The following is a 26,511-nucleotide window of genomic DNA, read 5'->3' as shown; positions in this document are numbered from 1 at the left end:
CGGCCAGAATGCATAGTCGTGCCAATGCCCGAACTGCAGCGTAGCTGGAAATGCAGGGAGAAGACGAGCTCTGGAGGTCAGCGCCTAAGTAAGTAATACATTTATTGTTTTTTAAGATGGCTCTGCTACTGGACAGGAGGGTCTACTGCTGGATATTAAGTTGTGATCTGCTGCTCGACATGGGGGCTCTGCTGCGGGACATTAAGATGAGCTCTGCTGCTAGATATTTAAGGGGACTCTTCTCTGGAAATTTAATTATTAAGGGGGGCTTTTCATTAAAGAGTAGTTGCAGCATTTCTCTCCCTTATACTCGAGTCAATACGTTTTCCCAGTAATTTATGGCAAAATTAGGAACCTCTGCTTATAGGTCGGCTTATACTCAATTATATACGATAATATGTGCTGCATTATAACCTCCAATACATAAGAAATAGTAACAGGAACAGAATGTTCTCCACCTTCTTCCTCTGCTTTCTATGCGTACAGTAAGTGCCCCTGGTATATCATGCTTGAATTTTATGGTAAATTTCTTTTAATTCACTTTCTACACAACTCACCTACTGGAGTCATATTTTTGATAAATCTTATTGTCTATCAGTTCAACTGTGTATATATTCTTTTTTTTTTATATTGTGTGCCTTCACAAATTGCAATACAATGTTTTTTTTTCCCCAGAATATCAGGCTAACTAATTCCCCTCCAATGATGGAATTATATATACCGTATATTCCGGTGTATAAGACGACTTTTGAAAGGTCCTTTGGGGTCTTCTTATACGTCGGTAATGTTTTTGAACTTTCAGAAATTGACATGCGAGCAGGGGCGGACTGGCCATTTGACCCACCGGGAGAAATCCCGGTGGGCCGATGAGTCTGGGGCCGGTCCGGGGCTGATGGGGCCGTTCGAAAAAAAACAGCTTCTCACCTTTCCCGCGATCCACTAAAGCTCTGCTGCTACACTCCGGGTGCTGGTGACAGCTCCGTGGGTGCCGGCATCACAGAGAATATGACGTCGGCATGCGGCTGACGTCATATTCTGTGAGCCGCCAGCGCTCAATGAGCTGTCACCGCCGGCCGGAGTGTAGCAGCGGAGCTTCGGTGGATCGCGGTAAAGGTGAGAAGCTGTTGTATTAATTTAATGTGCCAAGAAGGCTGGCTATATAGATGGGAGGTGGCAGGATGTATACTGGGGGGCCGCCAGGCTGCACACTTGGGGGGCCACCAGGCTGTATAATTGCAACAGTTTTCCTGCTATATACCTGCATGTCATAAGAATTTAAATTAAAAAAGGACCATGTTAAATTCAAATCTGTTTTTTTAAAAATGTTTACCGGTGTTTTGTATGCGTTGGAAAAGGGGTAGTCTTATACGGCGAATATATCTTAAACTCTATATTTTAACAGGAAAGTATGGGGGTCGTCTTATACACCAGGTGCCGGAATATACAGTAGGTTTATTTCTGGGGGAAAAAAAAATCTATGATAGCATAATCACCATTGAGGACAACTTTATAGGGTGTAGAGGGTACGCCTGTAGAGGCCTTCAACGTTTTATCCTCCATACATCCAAATATTGCAGAATGGGTAAAGCTCAATAAAAGTGTTCAACTTTGCACGCACCTCCTGAAAATCCATTGGAGCAACTCTAATAGTGCTTATCATTATGAGCTGGAAAGACCTTCAACAAATAAGAGGGTGCTGTAATTCTAGTCACATAGTCAAAATAACAGGACTTACAAGCAAAGAACAACATATCAAAGGCCTCACAAGTAGAGAATGAAATATTTATAAGTATGGAACAATTAATTTGCTCCATCTTTGGTCTAAAACATCAATCGTCACTGGTGATTTAGGCTCAACATTAGGTCACAATAACCTAGTACAGAAAGATACACATCAACAAGAGCCTCCAAGATCTCCTTATAAGTAACATCTGAGTCTGTGCCTTCTAATTTCCACAGCCTGTAGACCAACAGAACAGACCATGAAAGAATAGATTATGCCAGCAATGTAATACAGGGGTCCTGGAGGACTAAATCTGGTGCAGTGGGTCATGTACTTAGCAGCCCTCATATCATTTCCACCCGACTGAAACGGGCCATAAACAGGACTAAACCAATTAGAGGAAGAGTCAGGCGAAGTGCTAGGGGTGGGGTTGACCCATACTATGAGATCTCTAGCTGCCTGTTATATAGCAGAAGGCCAGACAGCAAAAAAGGGTCGGTACACTCTGGCTTTCCATTCTTGCAGAGCCAGCACACTCCTGTGCTTCACCACCGTGCCCGCTCCGAGATCACATTACCATTATGACATCTGCAACATCCCCCACCGGGGCCTAGCCTTTTCTCGGGGCCTGGAGTCAGCCGGGGCCCGCAGTACCTGAGTGGCTGGCGGTTGCGGCCTAGGCACGCTAGTGTCATGGTGCTTGGTATGGGGGACCGGAGGGCTGTCCTACAGCCTGGCAGGTCTCCAGTAGGGTGGTGTTGGCAAGAAATGATGAGGGAGAGGCTGCTATAGCGGATCTCCCTGGGGCAACCCTTTGGTGTCTAGAGTATAAGTCTCTGTGTAGTGGACAGGGTGCCTGTGATGATGGCAGCAGTAGGAGCAGGGACCAGACGGAGGCAGAGGTTGAACAAAAACAACTTACAGTTCTTTATTGGAACCGACAGGAACCGCAGCAATGTGCCTTTAACAGAGTAGTGGAGTGCTGAGATGTAGTTGGAGGGAGCCACAGGATGTAGAGCGCCAGCCTGGATGCAGAGGGCAGGCTGAGAGGTAGCTGTGTCCTAAAAGGATGCTTCAGCTTGTCCTGGGTTGCTTCAGGTATCACCCTTGAAGGTAGGATGATACCCCTTTCCTCACTAAACTAGCTATTAGTTCCACTCTTCAGGCAGGGGCTAGGCTCACCTGCTCTTGGTCTGGTGTGCTAGCTGCACTGACTCCTCAGAGTCTCTTACTGGATTAATTCCAGTCTGCTTCTGAGCTACTGCTCAGCTAACTACTAGTGTCCTGCAGACCCTCTGGTCTGACTGGAACTGAGCTCTAGAACATTCCTGGCCAGGGGTTTTGTTACTCCCACTGGTCAGGTGCTGGCTACTCCTCCAATTACATCTCAGCTTACAATACATTAGGATAATACATGTGATTGGATGACACCTATGACATCAGACAAAACACTTAACTCCTGCCTTACCAGGCAGGATCCACCACTGCAATGTTCCCCTGTGTCCTATAAGGACTATGTAGTGTGATGTAGTGACATGCTGTGGGGCTGACTAGACCCTACACAGGCTGCAAGCTACATGGTGGGACGTATTCACAACCACTCCTCTGCCTTGCATCGGCGAGGGTGTTGCACATCCTTCAGGCTGGTCACTACCAAAACTCAGCCTGTTCACCACCATGAGGTTTAACATCCTCTTTCAGTTAAAATTAGTCCACCTGCAACTTCTACCCGACCCCTCTACCACTGACTCAAAGCTGTGACAGATAGCAAAACCTGCTAAAACTTTATCACATAAAACTGAATTCCTTTTTATTTTTATAGCTATTTTTTTATTCATATATGAGAACTACAAGCTACAGACAGATACATTCTTTATTGGGGAGGGTGAGAAAGTCACAGGAGATCTCATACTGTATGTGTTAGTTGATATGTAGCAAGATCTGGAGAGTGTCATTGTGTGTAATAGACATCTCATGGATTTCATAATCTCTGATCTGTCCATCTCTCTATGTGTCAGATACTAGTACAATGTTTAGAAGGTAAATGAAAGTGTATATAATCCTGTACCTTGATAATCTAACCACATTGTCAGCTTGACAAAAAAGACAACAAAAAAGAGACCTTAAATCATCCAAAAGTTAAAAAAAGCAAAAGCTGCCGATTAGGGGGTTTGCCAAATTAAGAATTTGGAAAGCATTCAATGGTCTCCAGAAGCTAACAAAAGTGGCAGTTGTACTCCACAAGATAGGAAGTGTAAAGGAAAGGTGTCAGAGCTGCTGGATGTTAGATTAAATCTCCTCCAGATATGCACAAATCAGCAGTTGTTGTTACTCATATTGTTAACCCGGTTTCCTTCAAGATTACACTTCCAGCAGGATGGCGGGTCCATAACACCTTCCATAAGAGTCTTCTGAAGCGCTATGTTGAGCCTGTTTGCCTCTTTCTGACCCTCCTTCTCCATCTATTGTGGAGGGGAATCTGGAATTTGAGGTGGAAAAGGTGGTGAATTCCAGATGGGTAGGTAACTCCCTGCAGTACCTGGTCCATTGGAAAGGTTTTGGTCCTGAGGATAGGTCTTGGGTTCCGGCTAGAGATGTTCATGCTCCACGGTTACTCAGGTTATTTCATCAGACCTACCCTCAGAAGCCGTCTTTAAGATCTAGGGGTCCGAAGGCCCCCCGTCAGGGGGGGGGGTACTGTCAGGTTCACTAGGGAGATTGCTGGGACTTCTGGTTCTTCTGGTGGTACCAGCAGCGTTCTCCGAACCCCGGCGCGTATCCGCGCAAACTCCACCTCTCGTCCTGGGCAGCGGCTGCTAAGATCTCGCGCTGTCTAGGAGTGGCTGGGACTTTGAACCTCTGCTTGGTGCCTGGTTGTTCTGCACCATGAGGGGTTAATTCCCAGATGCTGTCCAGCTCCTATCAGGTTCTGGAGGTGGAGTTCTGGCTGCATAAATTGCAGCTTCACTAGTCACCTGTGCCAGTGTTTGAAAATCCCTTTCTCCACTCGCTGCTACTAGGTTGTATTGCTCAGTATCTGTATCTGTATTGTTGTTACCTCGGCTAGTTTTTGACTTTGACTCTTTGCTTACTGATTTTGCTATTGACGTACCCTCTCGTTGTGACTCCGGCTTGTTTACGATTCTTTTGTGTTTTATGTTTGTCAGTCTGTTTGTGTTTCCCTTCCCTCATTTATCCAGCGTATCTCGAGTCTTCAAGTTGTCGCCCCACGGTTTAGCGTGGGGGGGCTATAGGAAGGGACAGAGGTTGGGGCAAGCTCAGGGCACACTATCCCCTGTCTTTTGTGTACCAATCTTAACACAAAGATTTTGCCTGGTGACCATGAATCTTTAGCTAAGCCACTGCCCTATCCGCAACGATGAAGCTAAACTCTCTGTTACCTGAGGTAAGCAATAAAGAATTTTCCTCTCTCGGCTTCATTCATGAGTAATATATAAGGTTATTCTTTCTAGTAAGTGGATTCTCCAAGCAGTGTTTCACACCAGCTGACATTGAGTGTGAAGAGACACTATTTTTAGGTGTCAAGTCCTTCTTTATAGCAGGTGACTGCGCCCCTGATGCTGCCCCTAATTTTGCAGCAGTTTGTCCTGCCTTAGGTAAGAGATCAACTCGCCTCATCAATGGTGCACCACTGCCTACCAAAATTATTCATCATGCTATATCCTTAATTCATTTGAATATCCACTGTTTAATCCTTTTTAATATTGTATATTTTGCAACTGCCCTGGTATTCTTGGTCCTACAAATATGGCAGGCACAGGGGTAAAATTAATACTCTCATGGGCCCTGAGCTGTATGAATATTATAGCCCCCTTCAAGTCTGGAATCACTTCCTACATATGGCACTAGAATCAAGCTTCCTGGGCAATGGAGGATGTATCCCTTCTGACTGCTTTCAGTCTGCAGTTTTAGGACCTTCGGAGGACCTTCAAAGGTCCTGAAAAGGCTCTTGTGTACATGTATATTGCAAGCAGAAACAGATATACAAAAATTTCATTGCTGAATGCCCTTCTCGGTCTAAAATTTTGTTGGTCGTTCGGGTGACCATGGGCCCCATAGTAGACTTTGGCACCAGGCTACCACCCAAACCGCCTGCTTTACATTATTGGGTAGGCATCATTTTTCTGTCCATTGCAGGGAGATGTTCAGTATCACAACTGACATGTTTCATTCCTGAAATGGTTCCCTAGGAATCAATAAATCCGTTTTTCGGTTACTGTATCATAATACAGGAGAATTGTTAGAAACTTGCTCTGCAAAGTCAGTTGAAAAATATTTAATTTTTAAAATAGAAATAAATGTGAATATCTCTGTTTAATTTGGCTGGAGACATTTGGAATAATAGACTGAGAGGATCAAGTAATAAAAATCTAACACTTATTTTCTCTTTCTCTGTAGAAAATATTACAGGGATGGATTGCTGAAACCTCGATGTGGTCCATCAGGTAAGAACATGCCAGCTGTTAATTACATCATCTGAATAACCACCATCTCTCACATGAGTTTACTCTCCTATTAATACGAAGCACAGGAAATTATACAAAGAAGAAGGCAATAAGATCAGAAATATAAAATAGGCGCCTAAGACTTGTGATCATCTGAATATTAATTTATAACTCTATATCTTGAACATTGCACAAAACTGGCATTTGATTAAGTATGGTGGATTCATTGCAACAGTATGTTCTTATTATTAACTGAAGACTGAAGACTGCTATTTAGTGACTATACAGTGCATAATCTCTGCTGTACCTTGTGATATTATTATAGTAGAATAACGTGTGGCAAAGACTACCTTTGCAAAGAACAAAAGTTTCCATCTGAAACTTTCAACTTTTAGCAATGGACCAATCCCTCCATAGACAGATAAGACATTTCATATATTTTGTGGCGCGGCCACCTGACTCGTGAGCTCGCCGTGCCCGGGAGCCATAGAGGTCTATGGGGGCCGTGATCTGGCCGCAAATATGTGACCAGATCACTGCCGCCATAATGGCCATAGGCTGCAAACCAGAACCAAGCAACTAGACCTCCGACCAAGTCTCCATGATCCATAATTCATGATGTACTTTAAATCCAACATTTGTATCTGAAAGAATATAAGCCAGGAGCGTGATCCATGCTGAACAAATGAGAACACAGATTAAGATGATTTATTTATATCATACTGCACAGAGAATCATCCTGATAATTTATCTGTGACTCTTCAGTGTCCCTGACAACTTTCAATGTCAGTGGAAAGACTCATTATAGGTTTCATTCAAAGTCTCACCTGCTTTGTTACAAATCACATGGGATCCTGTCATTTATGAAATTTGTGAGAAATGTTGCTGGTGATATACATTTTACATTAAATCCTAGTTAAGTAAACTGTTGGGTTGAGATTTGCGCCACAGACTCTCTATACAGTATTTACCATAAGTAACATGCAACCTAATGGTCTACATATAGGGGGAGATTTATCATATACTGGCACTCCGTGCTTAGACCTCACGATATATCTGCCGATCGTCCTGTGCTGGAAGAAAAAACTACCTCAGGTCCAACCTGGCCTAGTTTTGTGTAAAAAATTGGGAACATTCAGCAGTGAATGTTTGCAGGCTTTTAGAAAGGGCGCAGGCATGGGGAAGGATGCTCCGTGCCTGCCCACTCTACTGGCGGCAACGCCTCTTCAAGCCCCCTCCACACCCTCAGAATATTGAGGTGTCACAGTCGCTAGAAAAAAGCTAATTAGGGGTGTATTGGAGTAGAAATATGCTAAAATGTAACTTTTATTTAGTACACATAAAACCGCACTAAAGTGACATGTGCTAGTAGTGTGATATAAGGCAAAACAATAAATTTAAACCTTATTGAGTACCGTATCATCGCAGGTCTCTGTGTAAACTTAGACGTCGAATATAGGCAAAACAACACCCTTACCGTGATTCTGACGTCAATACGCTTCCGGGCCGGAGATCAGGGGTGACAGGTGGAGATCTGTCCCTATGTTACCCCAATTGACTCCTGCCCTTACAAGGACAGTCCACAGCTGACCCTGTACATTTAGAGCATGCCTCCTAAAATCGCCATGTACCCTGACGCGTTTCGTCAAATAGACTCTTCAGAGGGGTTTGTAAATAAATGAAGCAACCTGCCAGATACTCGGCTTCGGTTGCAATCGCAAGTGGCATGCATGTAAGAAATTAAACGGGCTTGCTGTGAGCTGATGCCCGAGAGACAACAATAAAGCTGCTTGTCCCTAGTCCCGATGGTGGACTGAGGGACCTTTTGTGTGCAGCTGGCACAGGAACTCGCCGTCACAGTCGCTAGAATAATCGCAATTTCTTGCAGTGTGCACAAAATTGTGATTATTTCAGTGTTTCTATGCAAGAAAATTGGTGTACAAGCACTGAAAAATGTACCCCATATTTCAGTTTGTAAACATGACAAGGGGGCATCTACTGTGTTTAGATCATAGATGGAAGAGTCATAAGAATATAAAACTCTCTACTAAAGGTTCCTCATTTGGGAAAAACATTCAAAAACCATGGCGATGAAAAAATGATAATATTTTCCCCACATTAGGGTTTTATTTGGAAAATTTAGTAAAACATAACAAAAAATATTCAAATATGGTATCACCGTAATCGTATCGACCCATAGAATAAAGATAACATGATTATTGGGCTATACGGTGAACACCAAAAATAAAAAAGGAAAAAAGAATTGATGCTTTTCTACTCCTGCCCGCAAAAAAAAGTTCATACATTTTCAACAATACCCCAAAATGGTAACACTGCAAAAAGCATCTCATCTCACAAATCTCACATGGCCCCAATAACGAAAAAGCTAAAATTTTATAGCCTACAAAAGGGGGCAATGAGGAAACTAAAATCTTGGCAGCTGCAGGTCCCTCCTTCCCTCCAGCGCCTCATCGTGCGCCTATAAAAGAAGTAAGGCCACATGTGGCCTTGGAAATGGGTTTTCTCTTTTTATCTTTTGGAAATGTGTACATTTTAGGGCTAAATGAATGTAAAACCAATAAAATTTGGCCATTCTAAATTTCTGTGAAGATCTCATAGGGTTAGCAATCTTCCTAAAAGCTGTTTCTTATTTGAGAGGCGCAGATTTGAAAATGGGTTGATTATATAGGGGGGGGGGGTTAATGCTAAATATTTACAATTTTCCTTCAAAATGGTCATTCTCCCCAAAATAGTCAATTCTGAAAATACGGAAAATTGATATTCTATTTGTAAGCCGTGTGACATCAAAATAAATTATCCAGACATTTCAAAAATTATGAAAATGTAAAGTAGACATATGGGAAATGTTATTCAGCAACTTATTTAGGTGGTAAATCTATCTGCCTGAAAGCGCAATGATTCCAAATTTCGAAAATGGGACATTTTTCCCAAAAAATAATTTTTTTGTAACTAAATTTTTTGTAACTTAGCAGCCAAAATGTACCACTAAAAGTTCCCTGGCGGCCATGCCCAGATAGCATGGAGGTGGCGTAGCCAGAAAAATAATCGTTATTTCTTGCAATGCGCAGAAAATTGCAATTATTTCAGTGCTTCTATGCCAGAACATAGACGCAAAGATAATTTGTCTTCAGTTTTATAGACAAAACTAACACATGCCATAAGTTGTGCCTTATTCCATGCTGTATTTGTTTCAAAATATTGTAAAGGGTCCTAACTAGATAAGACAGAAAGTATGTAAAACACATAGTAAATGAAATATACAGCATGCGTTTGTTTGACCCAAATTTTGCCAAAAACTCTGAGCTTTATAAAATTGCCCCATTGTGTGTACAACCAACTTTAGTAGGTTACAATGGATTTTATGAACGAGGATAGAATAAAACTGACCAACTACTGCATGCACAAATCCCCGGAAAACTTTATATCATAACTTTAAAATGAAGGTCAAATCTGTGAGTGTAAGATTCTGTAATATGACAGTATTAGTTCATCTTAATTAAAAAATTTCCAGGGAGAGACACTTCCCCTGAGCTGAACATAGGCACAATCTGTATTTTAATTAAATGTCAATTAATTTTTGAAAACATGGTTTTAGGTTTGAAAATTAACATCTGAACAAGACATGGCATTTGTTTGATTTGTTTCCGTATCTCCAGTGACTTTTCTAGATTAGTCATACTTCATATTGTCCTTTATCTGTTCTCCTCTATCTAATTATGCAAATATTCTTGCTCTATGTGTCATAGGTGGAGGGTCCTCATTGACCACTAATAAGGGCAGTATTTATGATCACAGTACAGGCGGTTCCCTACTTAAGAACACCCGACTTACAGACGACCTCTAGTTACAAACGGCCCTTGGTTGTTGGTAATTTACTGTACTTTAGCCCCAGGCTACAATGATTCGCTACAACAGTTATCAAAGGTGTCTGCAGTTAAGATTTATTGTTTTTCCTGGTTATGACAATTCAACATTAATACATCAATATACAGTTCTGACTTACATACAAATTCAACTTGAAAACAAACCTACAGAACCTATCCTGTACGTAACCTGGGGACTGCCTGTATTTGAAACATTGTAATCACATTCCCTCTCCTTAAGATATTTCTATGTGTATGATGCTTGCCATGTCTTCACATACAATGATTTAATGTCCACTTAATATGATTTATTTTATACAGACAGATAAGCACACACCTGGAGGACACATGCAGGGCGGTTTCTAGGTCAATAACTGCACAGGGGAAATCTCAAAAAAAGCACTTCCCTTAGAGGCCATTCAAAAACAATGCCCCCAATTTTAGCATAAACACCCCCTCCATTTAAAATATTAAATACAGTGATTTCGGATCTCTAGTGTCTGCAGCGTTATCCCAATAAGATATCTTAATTATTGCTTCCCCTTAACAAATTTTAACATATACAGTGAAGCCCCCATTAATTAAAATATATAGAGTGTCTTGCAATTTATAATATAGTGCAGATTAGCACAATACAGCACTAGGAATAAGCTCCATAAAGAAATACAGTACCTGATTAATTAATGCATACAGTTCCCCATTTAAATTCATAGTGGGTTATTTATCATTAGACCATCTCCCTGGGACAGTTCTATATCTATTTTTGGAGTATTGGTGCCCATCAGATTCATTAAAGTGTCTTTGGCCCTTTAATAAATGTACTTATGGTCTATCTTCTGTCTGGGTTTTTTTTTCTTAAAATAACCCCCAAAAGTCTCAAAATGCACAAAAAGTGTAAGCACATAGACCAGCAGGGGACTGAAGTGACTGTGAGACTTTTTGCAAAAGTCTCAAGTCAAGAATCTGGGTTTGCACATTTCAGGGCTCAGGGTCAGTGAACCCCCTGGACCACCATGGTACAAGCCGACACCTGGGAATGGAATCTAAGTGGCACCCGGTCTTCACCAGATGCCACTGAAAAGTGGGATGGTCTTGCTGCGGCAGGGTACCACCAGGTTGTTCTACAGGTGTGACTTGTAAGGGACATGGATTTCAGGGACACCCATGACAGCACAGTGTTGCAATAGCAATAGTTCTATGTTTACACCAGATTTATGAAGAAGATTTTATATAGTCAGGTGAGAGCTTCTGGCAGTGAAACCTCAATGCAACCGTGCTTCCTGTAACGAATATATAAATATGCTGTGTCCCCTCTAATAAATATAGATATATGCCAAGCCTCCTCTAATACATAGTGGGCCCTCTGTATTAGTACAATACAATTAACAGCGCGCTGGCCCTTTAAATCTTTTGGGAGTCGGGAACACTCGCACATGTCCGAAGAGGACGGAGCAGGAGCCATGAGCAGTAAAATGTGCTGGCGGCGCACTAGCCTCGGGAGCACAGGACCACCTGTGACAATCACTCTGTATTTGATAGATAGTGTACCCCCTCTATTGGATAGATACTGTTCCCCCTGTAATATAGAGATACTGATCCACTGTAATAAAGGGATAGTATTACATACTATGCCCATTCTATTAGATAGATATTGTGCCCCCTCTATTAGATAAATACTGTCCCCCCTCTATTGGATAGATACTGTGCCCCCTCTATTAGATAGATATTGTTCCCCCTGTATTAGATATATTCTGTGCCCCCTCTATTAGATAGATATTGGGGCAGATTTACTTACAAAGTCCATTTGCGATCCAGCGGCGCGTTCTCTGTGGTGGATTCGGGTCCGGCCGGGATTCATTAAGGCAGTTCCTCCGATGTCCACCAGGTGGCGCTGCTGGGCTGAAGAGCATCGGAACGCACTCAAGTTCACCGGCCTATTCCTAGTGAAGGTAAGTGCAAGCTCCGCAACACTTTTTTTTAAAAATGCGGCGGTTTTTCCGAATCCGTCGGGTTTTCGTTTGGCCATGCCCCCCGATTTCCGTCGCGTGCATGCCAGCGCCGATCGCGTGCGCCAAAATCCCGGGGCAATTCAGGGGAAATTGCCGCAAATCGGAAATATTCGGGTAACACGTCGGGAAACCGCGAATCGGGCCCTTAGTAAATGACCCCCATTGTGCTTGTTTAGTTCTCCCCTCTCCTCATCTTGCTGCCGTCTCCCAGCTTATGGAGACAACTCAAGCAGCATGATAATGTCATCACACTGCTGGGTCACAGAGACACACCTCTCCTTTATCTTACCCCCATACCTCAGCCCCAGCCGATTGGTACCAATAGTTGGACTCCCCTAGCTTGTCTAGTTTTGTTATAATAAAGTACATACCATTAGCAAAACACTTCACTTAGACATAAAAACATATTCACCAAAAATTGTAACTAATACAAACATATTAAGCCGAGTATGTTATTTGTTAAAACTTGTAAATAATGTGTACAAAAGGCCACCAGAAGCCTCACAACTGGGTAAAGATAACACACAGGACTGCCAATGTGCTCTACATTTTATTCTATGTTGAAATGAAAGAATCAAAAGTCATTGAGCATCTTTCCAGTTTTTTTTCATTTTTTTTATTGGCCAGATGACTAAAGAAAACAGGATTCTGCTAAACAAGACACAAGACTGTTTGGAGAATGTGCTGGTGGTTCATTATCACTAGCTAAACACTTTCAAAACAAAAATTTCTTAACTTAGCAAATCTCACTTGGGGATTTTCCACTACACGTGCCAATGGAAAAAAAAAAGATAAAACGGCATAAGGATTACAATTTCTTCTTTCTGCTTAGAATTTGTCTGTAAAATCAGGAAAATAAAAATATTTTAAAATAATACAATTCTGCCAGGGATATTCATCCACTAAATAACAGCTAACAGCCTCACCTTAAAATACTGTATATACTCGAGTATAAGCCGCCCCGAATATAAACTGAGGTACCTAATTTTACCACCAAAAACTGGGAAAACCTATTAACTCGAGTATAAGCCGAGGGTGGGAAATGCATTGGTCATAGCCTCCCAGTATATATCCAGCCCCTGTAGTATATAGCCAGCCCCCTGTAGCATGTAGCCCTCCAGCCCCAGTAGTATATAGCCTGGCTGCTAAAGTTATGCTAAAGTTCAGGTCAGGTGAAGTTCATGCATAGTCCATAATCGGAGCAATAGGTTAGGACAGGCAGACTGGATTCAGAGCCATAAGAAAGAGCCAAAAGTCTACCACAGGTGCACCTACACAGGAGAAGACCATCATCAGATGTAGAAAGTTTATAACCTTTTACATCTTTTACTAAGGCAGCATCCTGTGGGAGAAGCTGCCTTAAAGAGCCCTCAAGAGTAGAAGAGTGCAGAGCTCTTTAAAGGGACAGCACAACATTCAGGAACCGAAGCACATCATCCACATCCAGAAAGAACAATGCAGGAGAAGAGAGACAACTGGCAAACACGGACAAGAGGCATAACACAAATTCTCTGCATTGATGTAAATAATAAAAGCTTAGCTAAAGGGAGCTAAAGAGTTTACTATTTACATTAAACTCAATAACAAAACAGTATTCAGTATGCCCCTAAGCTCCCTCTAGTGGTGGATGTTGGAATGTTTTTTGTCTATTTTTATACAGGGCTTTTGAAACCATGACCTTTCCAAAGATATATGTAGAAATGAATCATACTTCCAAATAGTAAATGGTGAATGCATTCTTTTTCACCCATGTTTTTGCTTTTGTTTGTGTATAATACGAAACAAATTTTTAATACTTAATGGTTCTTCTGGTTTGCTTTACTTTACTTTCTTTATACTGAGAATGCACATTTTAGCAGATTGATCATATGCTGGCGATAAGTTTTATGAAGCTTATGATGAAATCCCACCTTGGCTCCCGCTGAATTTGTTAGGAGGTCGAAGGCTCCTGATAAATTCCGGCAGGTGGCAGTGATGTGCTACAATGGTAGGACAATTCTGTGCCAGGTGCAATGAAGGGCAATGACTATAGCTTGCGCACAGATCCATTGATCTGCCTAGTTCAGGGTTCATATGCCAGTTTTCATGTGTACGAGCTCTGATAAACATTGGGGTTTATCATTGGGGTTTTTTAGATTTATCAAAATGGGGTCATGTATTATCGTTGTTTCTTTGGTGTATAAATGAGACATTTGGAAGGTCTTTTTGCGCCTTATGTGTGATTATGTCTTTTTTTCTTGTGATACATATTCAGTTTTTCCTATCCTGGCAGGCGCAGCTTTTGGCTTCTTTTTGAGACTTTTTGTTGCAAATGTCTCAAATCCACATGGACACAAGCCATGTGAGGGGTTACATGCAGGAGTGTACACTACTGTAAATTTTGGATCTGAGGCCGTGTCCTGCATTTTTAAGCACTCTAGTCAAACTCCAGGAACATGACAACATATGAGGCTGCTGTCACATGTGATGTTAAGGGTGCGTTCACACATTGCATTTCGGTTGCGTTTTCATTGCGTTTTTAAAGACACATAGTTAACACATACTACAATGTGGTGTTAACCCATGCGTTAACATCACTTTAACATTGTGTTTTGTAAATGCAAATGTTAACAGTAATGTAATTAGGCAAATCACCTCTCCTCAGCTGATGTAAAGTCTTTCAAAATGCCCCATGTGACCTCACCCTTAGAAGTAACCAACAAATTTTTTAAAAGGAATAAATGCAAAAATTTATGAATTTTAAAAATTAATGTGCAAAATTTTAAACATTTAAACCATGATAAATAATTCCAATATACATGTTAAAACACGGTCCATGAAAAAAATTCTTCCTTTGCAGGTGCAGATTTACACCTAAAAAGTAGCAAAAATAAGCAAAAAATGATATACATAAGTTAAAAATTCGCACGGAACATCTGGAAAATAAAGATACATAGGGCACTGCACAAGCTGCAGAGAAAGGTGTACTTGAAAAACGACAGCAAACATTGCAGTGAAAAGTTGCAAAAACAAGAAAAGTCGCAAAAATGAGACAATTTAACTAGCAGAAACAAAAATACATGTCCCCCAATAACTCCAAACGATAGTCTCCTAATAAATACATTTTTAGGTAACCTGGTAGCATTAGAAGACTTCACAACACTGCTGGCAGACATCTAACATCATGAGCTTCAAGTGCTTTGTGTTGAAATGTTCTTTAATTTCATTTCTCGGGAAGAAGGAAACACTTCCATAAGAATATGAGTGAAGACCTGGGAATACAGCGTTTGCTTAAAATAACATTATTGATTGTAGTAATTTGCATCCTGCTATCAGTACAATCTGTCCTAATGAAACTCACAAGGTATCAGTTTTATGATACAACCCTGTATCACAGACATGCAGAGGTCACTCAATATACTTTATTACTCATTCTTATCTCTTGTCTAAGCTGCTACAGATTTTGATTGATCTCTATCGCTATCAGAGACATGACTTTGACATGTCAGAAGGCAGATTTCAGGAGGATCTTCCTGTTACAGTGCAGTTACATTGTTTGCGAACCTCAACATTTTTATAGTATGGAAAGGATTCGCTTATATATTACGGTATATTTACATTCCCACAGTACCTACCTTGTGTAGCTTACACTTTTGGGATTTCGTAATGAAAATCATTCAAATAGAAAGTGTTCATAAGTTTCCTTTTTAAATAATGAGAATTAGATGTAAAGTTATGATCTATGATGTTTTACATAAAGTATAGTGGTTGTAATTAGAGATGAGCGAACATACTCGTCCGAGCTTGATGCTCGTTCAAGTATTAGCGTACTCGAAACAGCTTGTTGCTCGGACGAGTATTTCGCCTGCTCGAGAGGGAGCTTTCACTTAAGGAAACACAGTGAAGAACAGTGAAGAACACATTGAACACAGTGAGCACATGATCATTTAAGGATCATTAAGGATCATTTAAGTGAAGAACACAGTGAACACAGTGAAGAACACATTGCAGATGTTTCTTTCTTATCAGAAGACATGAGTGCAGAAAGGTGTTCTTCACAATAGTATGTGAAGAACAATATGTGTGAAGAACACATTGCAGATGTTTAACACGGGTCATTCTCCTTCTTGAAGTTCCACAAATATTCCATTGAATAAAAAAAAACGAAGAAACAGGACTGACTTCCTTATTTCTCAATAAAATGACACATTTTATTGGTCCCCTTGGTCCCCTTGAAAAATGCTCGAGTCTCCCATTGACTTCAGTGGGGTTCGTTATTCGAAACGAGCACTCGAGCATCGGAAAAAGTTTGACTTGAGTAACGAGCACTCAAGCATTTTAGTGCTCGCTCATCTTTAGTTGTAATCTATTGACTAATATCATTTTGATTTGCTATGGTTTATATGAGGTAAATTAGGGATGAGCAGGTTCAGGTGAGATGAAACCCACGGTCGGTGTCAGCATGGGGGGAATGACCCGAATGTCGAAATCAACCTGGCTGAACATTACACTTCGGGTCCACACTTCGGGTCTTAGACTTTTAAGTAACATCCCTGAGCTACTTAAAGGGGTTTTCCCATGAATCAAAGTTTCGGCAATTGAGCAATTTCCATCAGCTCCATTGAGATGAATGGAGCAGAACAGTCATGCACGGCCTTATGCTCCATTATTCTCCAGGAATAACGAGGGGTCTGACTGAGGTAAATGGATCCCCATCGAACCCCTCGTTTTCGTCATACGACATTAACCTCGTCATTAATCACTGAGACCCCCACCGATCAGCATGTTTGGTCCTATCCTGTGGATAGGGCCTAATTTGATTCGTGGGAAAACCCCTTTAAGAGAAATAAAGCAATATTTTAAAAAACGACTAAAAGAAGTGTGGACACTTCATGTGTGGACGATCATGAGGTTGCGGACACGTGACAATCCAATCTGAAATACTAAATCTTCCTTGATGCTGTACAGAGGAGATATTTGTGACAGTGATTATCCGCAATGTTATGAGAGCTGTGTGTGCTGGGGTGCTAGTTATCACCTAAAATACTGTGCTGTTACACTTATAGATTGGAGAGTACAGTAGTGCTGCAGGCATGCTCAGCCCTGAGTTATTCATGTGATCAGGTCAGAGGTTAGGCACGTAACCTCTATGTGGGTCGCAGATTGGAGGGGGGGGGGGCACACAGTGGTGGGATGCAAACGATTCTTCCAAATCAGTTGTTACAGACACTCTTTCATGAGATTTCCTGTTTATGAACCATGAAAACTACTGGGTAAATCCTTCTTCTGACATTCTCATGGAAGCAGAGAATATGTGCTGCCTGTGCTGCAGTAAGAGGGAGTCAGGTCACCAGTGTTTCGGGGAGCATGTAATAGCCAGAGCCCCCCCTCTGAGTAGTAATATTTAAGTGATTTGAGAAGATCGTAACACTCTGGTTATTGTCTTTCATCCAAGGGCAAAACTTTATAAAGGGTTAGTAACCTTTTTATTTTAAAACCCCTGTCTTGCGTCGCAGGTGCACCCGTGTACCTCTGTGTGGCCCGCTGCGCTACTCACCTTACCAGTTTCCAGCAGCGTCTCCCGCGGCTCCTCGCACGCATCCCCTAGGGAACGCGCAATCCGGCTCTGTTAACTTTAAAGGGCCAGCTCACTGATAATTGGTGCCAGCCACCTGCCTTTCCTGATAAATTCCCAGCCCCCTCCTGTGTTCCCTGCCGGATCTTTGTGCTCATGGCTAAGAGAAATCTGTTCCTTGCGACCTGTTTCCGTGTATTGACCTCCCATTGTGACCCCGGACTTGTTCCCGATTCTGCTCCTCCGCTACCTGCCCTGACCTCCTGCTCCGTCACAGACCTTGAACCATTGCCACCTGTATTGACCTATTGCCTGTCCCCCACCATGAGATTGCCTGCTGATTCTGTACCTCGACCTTGGCTGCCACCGCGGACAAGTCGTGCCTGTGGAACGACCTGGTTGTACCACGCCGCAGCAAGTCCAACGACGATATTAAAAAAGGTTGGGGATTTTTTCAATGTTAAACTACAAGGGTAGGTCAATAGAAATGTCCTTGATGTTGCTGATCAATTATAAATAATGTTTTAAAAATAAAAGCTGGTTGGTTTTAGCTTGTTTTATCTCTTGTAATACCCCTTCTAATACCTTATATACATTAATTTTTCCAAAAAGTTTTGAGGTCCTTTGAATAAAAATAAGACAGTATTGGTATAGTAGAGAAGCTGACAGTACACAATCCATATCGTCAATGTTAGATTGACACTCTAAATTAACTTTTTCTGCACCTTCCTTGTGCTTTGGTTTTTGCTGGAGGAAGTTTCTGAAGATCAATTTCCTGACTGAGTACCACACCGGTCAGGAGATTGATCTTCAGAAACTTAAACCCGGGTATAATTGTTTGCTGAAAACCGATTGTAATGTGTGTACACAGTGCTCAGTACACATCAGCATTCTGGGGTGGTTCCATTCACTCTGTACATACTATAATTTTCATACTACCCTGCTGTGATTCTGACCTTTTACCTGTATCTTGACTACTCTTCTGCTTATGATTTTGTACCCCACCACCATCTTGGTTTTAGCTCAGTTTGACTTACTTTGTCTTGTTTTCTGTCTTACTGTACTTTCACTGTGCGCTCCAAATAACACCTCTGCTTTAGTCTTTGGTTCGGTACAATCACGGTGATACCAAATTTATATAGGTTTTATTGTGTTTTAATACATTTTCAAGAATTTAAACAAATGTCTACAAAAAAGAAAAAAAATGTTGCCATCTTTTGACGCTTATAACTTTTTCATACTTTGGTGTACGTAGCTGTGTTAGATGTCATTTTTTGCGAAATGAGCCGACGTTTTCATTGCTAACATTTTAAGGTATGTGCAACATTTTGGTCACTTTTTGGGGTATCGTCGGACAATGCACTCTCGGTGAACAGATAGATATACTAAGTTCAGTCCAGTAGTAGAGGTTACATTACATTTTATTTTATGTTGTGGATGTTTCTCCAAATCCAGGTATGCCACTTTTTTTCTGGCAATTTCCCAATGGGAAATTTAAAGCATAAAATAATAAATATCCTGTTAAAACACATGAAAACTCTGTTAGAAAAATCAACCTAATAGCACCAATCATCATAAATAGTTAACCGGATGCAAAATTATCAGAACTAGATAAGACTAGGGGAGTGTATTAAGGCTCATCAGGATAAAACAATCATTTATGAATACAGCTGAATAAGGCATAAAAATTGAAACATAGACCCGAGTGACTTTCTCCCCAGGGCTGCTTGGTTTTAGCTTGTTTTATCTCTTGTAATACCCCTTCTAATACCTTATATACATTAATTTTTCCAAAAAGTTTTGAGGTCCTTTGAATAAAAATAAGACAATATTGGTATAGTAGAGAAGCTGACAGTACACAATCCATATCGTCAATGTTAGATTGACACTCTAAATTAACTTTTTCTGCACCTTCCTTGTGCTTTGGTTTTTGCTGGAGGAAGTTTCTGAAGATCAATTTCCTTACTGAGTACCACACCAGTCAGGAGATTGATCTTCAGAAACTTAACCCCGGGTATAATTGTTTGCTGAAAACCGATTGTAATGTGTGTACACAGTGCTCAGTACACATCAGCATTCTGGGGTGGTTCCATTCACTCTGTACATACTATAATTTTCATACTACCCTGCTGTGATTCTGACCTTTTACCTGTATCTTGACTACTCTTCTGCTTATGATTTTGTACCCCGACACCATCTTGGTTTTAGCTCAGTTTGACTTACCTTGTCTTGTTTTCTGTCTTACTGTACTGTGCTATTTTATAGGGCAGTGACTGCTGTGTAGTCTGTACTGTGCATTTACATAGGACAATGACTGCCGCCTATTCTGTACTGTGCACTTACACGGGGCAGTGACTGCCGCCTGGTTGTCACATGCGGTTTAACACAGGGAAGGCATATAGCCAGAGACACGGGTTGTGGAGAGCTACTGGCTCACACTTTTTCCCATGTTTGACAGATTGCTTTCGGTTTCTTTGTCATCTATTCCCATGTTCATAACCTGTAGTGTAGTATATTGCACAAACATTTAATTGACAAGGCATCTACAATGACAAGTTGTGTACACAATACCAAACTGTAAACCTTTTACACTGATTGCTGCTGTGACTAGCACAAAACCTACAAGAAGTCATATATTTATGTCAACATAACCTACTGTATCTTATAAGAACATCAGTCAACAAAACACAAGGCTGAGAAGATTACATGATGTCCAAATACTAATATTATTATCTGAGAGATTTGGTTTATCACAGTAGATCAGTCTTTGCAGGATGACCGTTTTGACATTGATTTTCTTTTTTAGAAGACGGTTTATCATTTACTACCCTTGTCCTATTATCTGGCCTTCTCCATAGTTGCTGGGGTCCACAGGTGGCATTCCTAGGATGGTGTAATGAAATAATCACCACCTGCCAAGGAAGCAGTGATTTATGTGAAATAACCGATGGGGTGGTAGAATGACGAGAATATCAATTTTTTTCTCCCATATATTCTAAGCTTAGAGATCGGAATGCAGATACCAGAATGAGAAATAAATTACAGCATATTATCCTTTGTGCATTAATCTGACTCGAGTCTGTATAAACACTACATTATATCAGCCAGCTGAACTATGTACACTGGGATTTAAGTATCTCCGATAATAAATTATTACTGTGCTAATTTTCTGTAGTTATTTTTATGACAAAACCTGTTAAATTCCCTGGAATATATATATTCAACTACATAATGAAGCAGCTATACGTGTTTGAAATGTGTATATGGAGGAGCAATAAAACCACTACATGTAAATCATTCTTTCTTTTTATGGCTCATATGTTTAGCTTTTAGCTTTAGTATGTACAGTAGTTGTTGTAATAAAGACTTCAGCTTAAAATTGAAAAGACGCTACTAAATGTACTAAATTGTCCTTGTGCTATGTGTAGTGCACTGTTAAGAGGGTGTCAGTTAAAGCAAGAGCCAGTCAGCAAGTTACTGACAGGGACCCCATGGCCCTAACAGTCCAAGGCAGACCCAAAGACTAGAAAGTAAGCTAAAACTGAAATTTGTGTCAGTTAAGTATTGTAATATGCAAATGGGTGTAAGACAAAAAATCACTTGGCTTTAACGCTAGGCATCCTATATATAGGAGGCAGATATGATGCCCGTTCAGCACCTAATCGGACCTGAGCCGGCAGAATAAAACACGGGGTGTCAACTGTAACTTACAGCTGACACCTCCGTGTTACACCCGCGGTCGGAGTGAGCTGCGATCATGGTAGTTTAACCTGTTAAATGCCACATTGGGACAATCATTTCCATGGCAGCCCTAAGGTCCGATTAAGACCCCATAGCTGTCCCATCTGTGATGGGATCTTAAAGGCACAGTATCAACCTATGCATGTGCATAAGCTGACTGAGTGAATACCCTGCAATACATCAGTATCAGATAATTGCTTGTTCATGTCCCATGGTAGAAGTTATAAAAAAGTTAAAAAAAAATGTTATTCAATAAAGATAAATTAATAAAAATGCCCAAATTCCCCATTAACCCCTTAAGGATGCAGGGTTTTTCCTCTCATTTCTCACTCTCCACCTTCAAAAATCCATAACTTTTTAATTTTTACGTGTGAAGAGCTGTGTGAGGGCTTATTATGTACGTAACAACTTTTTCTTCTCCGTCACATTATTTACTATGCCATACTGTGTACTGGGAAGCTGTGGAAAAATTGGAAAAAACAACTTTGACTGTGCACTCCAAATAACACATCTGCTTTATTCTTTGGTTTGGTACAATCACGGTGATACCAAATTTATACAGGTTTTATTGTGTTTTAATACATTTTCAAGAATTTAAACGAATGTGTACAAAAAAGAAAAAAATGTTGCCATCTTTTGACGCTTATAACTTTTTCATACTTTGGTGTACGTAGCTGTGTTAGATGTCATTTTTTGCGAAATGAGCCGGTGTTTTCATTGCTAACATTTTGAGGTATGTGCAACATTTTGGTCACTTTTTGGGGTATCGTCGGATAATGCACTCTCGGTGAACAACTCGGTGAACAGATAGATATACTAAGTTCAGTCCAGTAGTAGAGGTTACATTAAATTTTGTTTTATGTTGTGAATGTTTCTCCAAATCCAGGTATGCCACTTTTTTTCTGGCAATTTCCCAATGGGAAATGTAAAGCATAAAATAATAAATATCCTGTTAAAACACATGAAAACTCTGTTAGAAAAATCAACCTAATAGCACTAATCATCATAAATAGTTAACCGGATGCAACATTATCAGAACTAGATAAGACTAGGTGAGTGTATTAAGGCTCATCAGGATAAAACAATCATTTATGAATACAGCTGAATAAGGCATAAAAATTGGAACATAGACCCGAGTGACTTTCTCCCCAGGGCACCCTGAATACAATCTATGTTAGGTGTAAGAAACTGATCTGTGGCCCCAGTTTAATTCTGTACAAAGTATAAAAATAGATTCAGTGAGAAATGGAATAAATCTAAAAAAAATCTCTTCTCAATGGTGTCTACAAACCTTTTATCACATATATCAAGGTATTAACTTCAAGCTATATTAGCTTTGTGTGAGGAGAATGAAAGCAGAAAACATTGTTTCTTCAATAGGATTAACCTGTGATGTGCAAGAGTAGATGATCATTTCAGACAGATTCTAGAAATGAGCAATTGAGCTATCCGTAAAGGGGCATTGCCACGAAGACAAGTTTCTTATATGTACTAAGGATAACTAAAAAACACATTCTCTAATTCACTGTTATTAACGAAAATAGAGCATTTCACAGATATAAGTCCAACCTGTCTCTATTAGTTCTGCTATACACAATTTTCGTTGCCCCTAGACACAACCCTGTAACTTCTGAATTAGGGTCAGCCGCCATCTTGGATTTGTATGTGACAGAGCGCAGATGAGATTTCTGTCTCCCTCCTCTGAGCCTCTAGCCACGCCCCCTGCATGAAGCTCAGAGACACTCGCTGATTACCGTATATACTCGTGTATAAGCCGAGTTTTTCTGCACAAAAAATGTGTTGAAAAACCTCCCCTCGGCTTATACACGAGTCAATACAAGTCAGTCAGTCAGTAAAAATTACTTTAAAAAAAATAAACTTATATACTCACCCTCCAGTGGCCCAGATGCGCAGCGCTGCTCCCCCGATGTCCGCGCAGCTCGTGTTCAGGCTTCTGCTCCCGTCTTCTTTCTTCTGCAGGGCACCACCATTGTTTTTGTCCCGGGCGGCGCCTAGCATGACGTCAGCAGCGGTGCATCATACTAGGCGCCGGCCGGGAAAGAGGAATGGCAGCGCCCAGCAGAAGAAAGAAGACGGGCGCAGAAGCCTGAACACGAGCCGCGCGGACATCAGGGGAGCAGCGCTGCACATCGGGGCCACCAGAAGGTGAGTATATAAGTTTTTTTTTTTTTAATGCTGGGGTGGTGTATACTACACGGGGCAGGCTGGGCTGTATACTACACGGGGCAGACTGGGGTGGTGTATACTACTGGGGGCAGGCTGTATACTACTGGGGGCAGGCTCACAGTGTAAGGCTACATTCACACACATGTATGGGGGACGTATATATGGCCGACTTATGTACGGCCGATATACGTCCCCTATACACTTCTATGGGCTCACGGCCCTGTTTGGGAGCGGTACGGTGCAGCACACGTGCGGCTCCGTACCGCTCCGTAGCCCGGCACGGCGGGCATGCATCGTGTGAATGTAGCCTACCAGTCTAAAAGTCTGTCAGCCTCTGTTTGTCAGCCTCTGTGTAATCACATGCATTTCATCTCTGTCTCATCTTGCCTTCTATGTGTCAGTGTGTTAGTACAATGTCAGAAGCCAGATGAAAGTGTATTTACACCTGTACGCTGATAATGTAACCACATTGTCACCCAAATACTACTAGCCAATACTACATTAGCCCAGTGAAAAGAGATGTAACCTTATGTTTACTCTTCCAAGTGTCAGTTGTGTGGTGTACCTTGGAACTAATGTTAACGTACACAGTGCACACTTGATTTTGTCTATAACCTCTTTGCCTGCCAAAATTAGGAGTGGTGGATGGGAATCGTTTACTGAGGGAAGGCCACCACCAAGGGATCGTTAAAGCTGTCCAGTTCCACCAGTCTGAATGGGAGCATTCAGGGCCGGCTCCAGGTTTTAGTGGGCCCCTGGGCGACAGAGCCTTAGTGGGCCCCTCCTTGGACCGCCCTCCAGTGGCCACACTGCATCCCCTCCCCCTGCGGACACACTGACCCTGGGGACACACTGATCCCCCCCCCCACGGGGACACACTGATCCCCCCCCCTGCGGACACGCTGAACCCTCCCCCCTGCGGACACACTGAACCCCCCCCTCCCCTGCGGACACACTGAACCCCCCCCTCCCCTGCTGACACACTAACACCCCCCCCCCTCTATACACACTGACCCCCGCCCCCCCCCCCCCCCCCCCCCGCGGACACCCTGACTTCCCTCCGGAAAAGAAAAAATTTACCTTTCCTGGTTCCCACGGAGCAGCGCCTGCAGCTGTCTTCGGCCTGGGCCTCCCGTACGCGCCGGCTCTGAAGCCGGCACACGTGATCCGATGACGTCATCATGTGCGCCGGCTTCAAAGCCGTCGCATACCCTGCGGAGCGCTGCATCGTGGGACCCGGGACAGGTGAGTTGTAGATTCTGCCGCTATGCTGCGCTCTCGACCAGCGCAGCATAGAGGCAGAAAAGTGATCGATCCCGATGGTGATCAATTGTACCAGTGTCTTATAGCGACACTGGTACAATTGATCCGGGGGCCCGAGTGGGCCCCTCCAGTACCCCGGGGCCCCGGCACTTGCCCGGGTTGGCCGGGTGCTGGCGCCGGGCCTGGGAGCATTGCAAAGGCCAGCAATTTGTAAATGCCCTTATACAGGACCAGATCTCATGTTTTACATGGCCCAAACTTCCTCTTTCTCTACATTATTAGGGGGATAGAAAGCCGAGCAGATGGTGTTGACAGGATTGGTGATGGTGTCACATTCTCCATTTGCGGGGAGACCTGTGGCCTTGTCACTCAGAAGACGGTGGAACAGGCTGAGCAAACCAAAGAAGCGTCAGAGCCTCAGGTGTTTGTAGGCCTTTTTGGTGTCTCATCCATTGCAGCTTTATGTTTACTTTGCAGATGTCTGATCATACTTTATAGACTGGTGGCACAGCATACAAATGACATGTGTTCTGTCTTCTGCAGTCCTGGTGAAAAAATTACACACTGTCGACCCCTGTTGGTTGGCTTTGAGTGCTGGGTGTGCTGGGCAGTAATAGGAAAGTGGAGACCTCTGGCTTACTGATGCACCTTGTCACCCTCTTGTATTTTCTTCTGGCTGACTTCTTGACCACCACCTCTACGTCATAAGTATCACTTCCATCCATGTTGGGTCTAGGACCTTGTCATTACCCCAGGCATTGTCTACTACTGAGCCTTTACCGCTGCCCTCTTTCTCCATCTGCACATCACAGAAAAGTAGTTGGCAGCTGGGTTTCATAATCATCCTAGATCTCTTCTGATGGTCTGCAATCCAAACCCTTATTCTCAAAAGCAAGTTCTTGCAAGTCTGGGGCAGGTGGATAGATCACAGAAATGCAGCTAGAAGAGTCATCATACAGCATGAGTGACTGTTCCATGACTTTTGTCTGAGAGGGTGGGCAGTTTTGAAGGTGGGTGAGGTGGAGAGCTCTGCATTTTCAATAGCAGTTAAGGGAGGTGAAGATAATGCCATAGAAATTGATGTACTGTCTGCCATGTAATTGACCAATGACCCAACTGCTTTTGGCCTATTGGGGCCTACCAGTATATTCTGCACCAGTATAGAGTGCAGAATATTATTTCAGATTTTCACCTGTCCCAAATCACAGCAGCCTCCTCTCCCTACCTTCAGTAACTGCCATGAAAATTCCCTGCCAAATCCCTGTCTGTGTGACTGACCCTATCAAGAGCAGCAACCTCTCCCTAGATCTGTCTCCTCTCTGTAATGGCGCCTGGATTGATTGGCTGCTCAGCGGTCAATAAACTAGGTGGCCGCGTTTTCCTCGCCATGTCCATTCATCACTAATTGTGAGTCAGATATTGATTCAGGAAATCACTAGAACAAAAAAAATATATCAAAACTGTGCATAGTGTTAGTATAATTCATTGTGGTTAGAATTAATGCACAAGGCATTAAAATAATCTCCTTCTTAATAGTATGGCTTAAACTGTAGCAAGCTGTCAGTATGGCTTGATTCCTTTGCCATGTGACATAAGTTTACATTTTATGTTGCCACACCTTAGAAAAAACATTCCATGTGCTCCTTATGTCATCCATACTTATATCAAAGAGCCAGAAGAAGAA

General features: G+C 42.1%; 1 protein-coding gene across 1 annotated transcript in view; it reads left to right on the top strand.

The window, feature by feature from the left end:
* LOC140120460 (protein kinase C delta type-like) overlaps window positions 1-6,247 on the top strand; it is a 28,408-nt gene extending 22,161 nt beyond the window's left edge. Inside the window, exon 8 of the transcript XR_011853805.1 lies at window positions 6,143-6,247. The gene's annotated coding sequence lies outside the window, so the exon portion shown is untranslated. The remainder of the gene's footprint in view (window positions 1-6,142) is intronic.
* Window positions 6,248-26,511: the final 20,264 nt, after the last annotated feature.

This window comes from Engystomops pustulosus, chromosome 3, assembly GCF_040894005.1.
Source record: "Engystomops pustulosus chromosome 3, aEngPut4.maternal, whole genome shotgun sequence".
NCBI lineage: Eukaryota > Metazoa > Chordata > Amphibia > Anura > Leptodactylidae > Engystomops > Engystomops pustulosus.
This window is presented reverse-complemented; position numbering and strand designations above follow the sequence as displayed.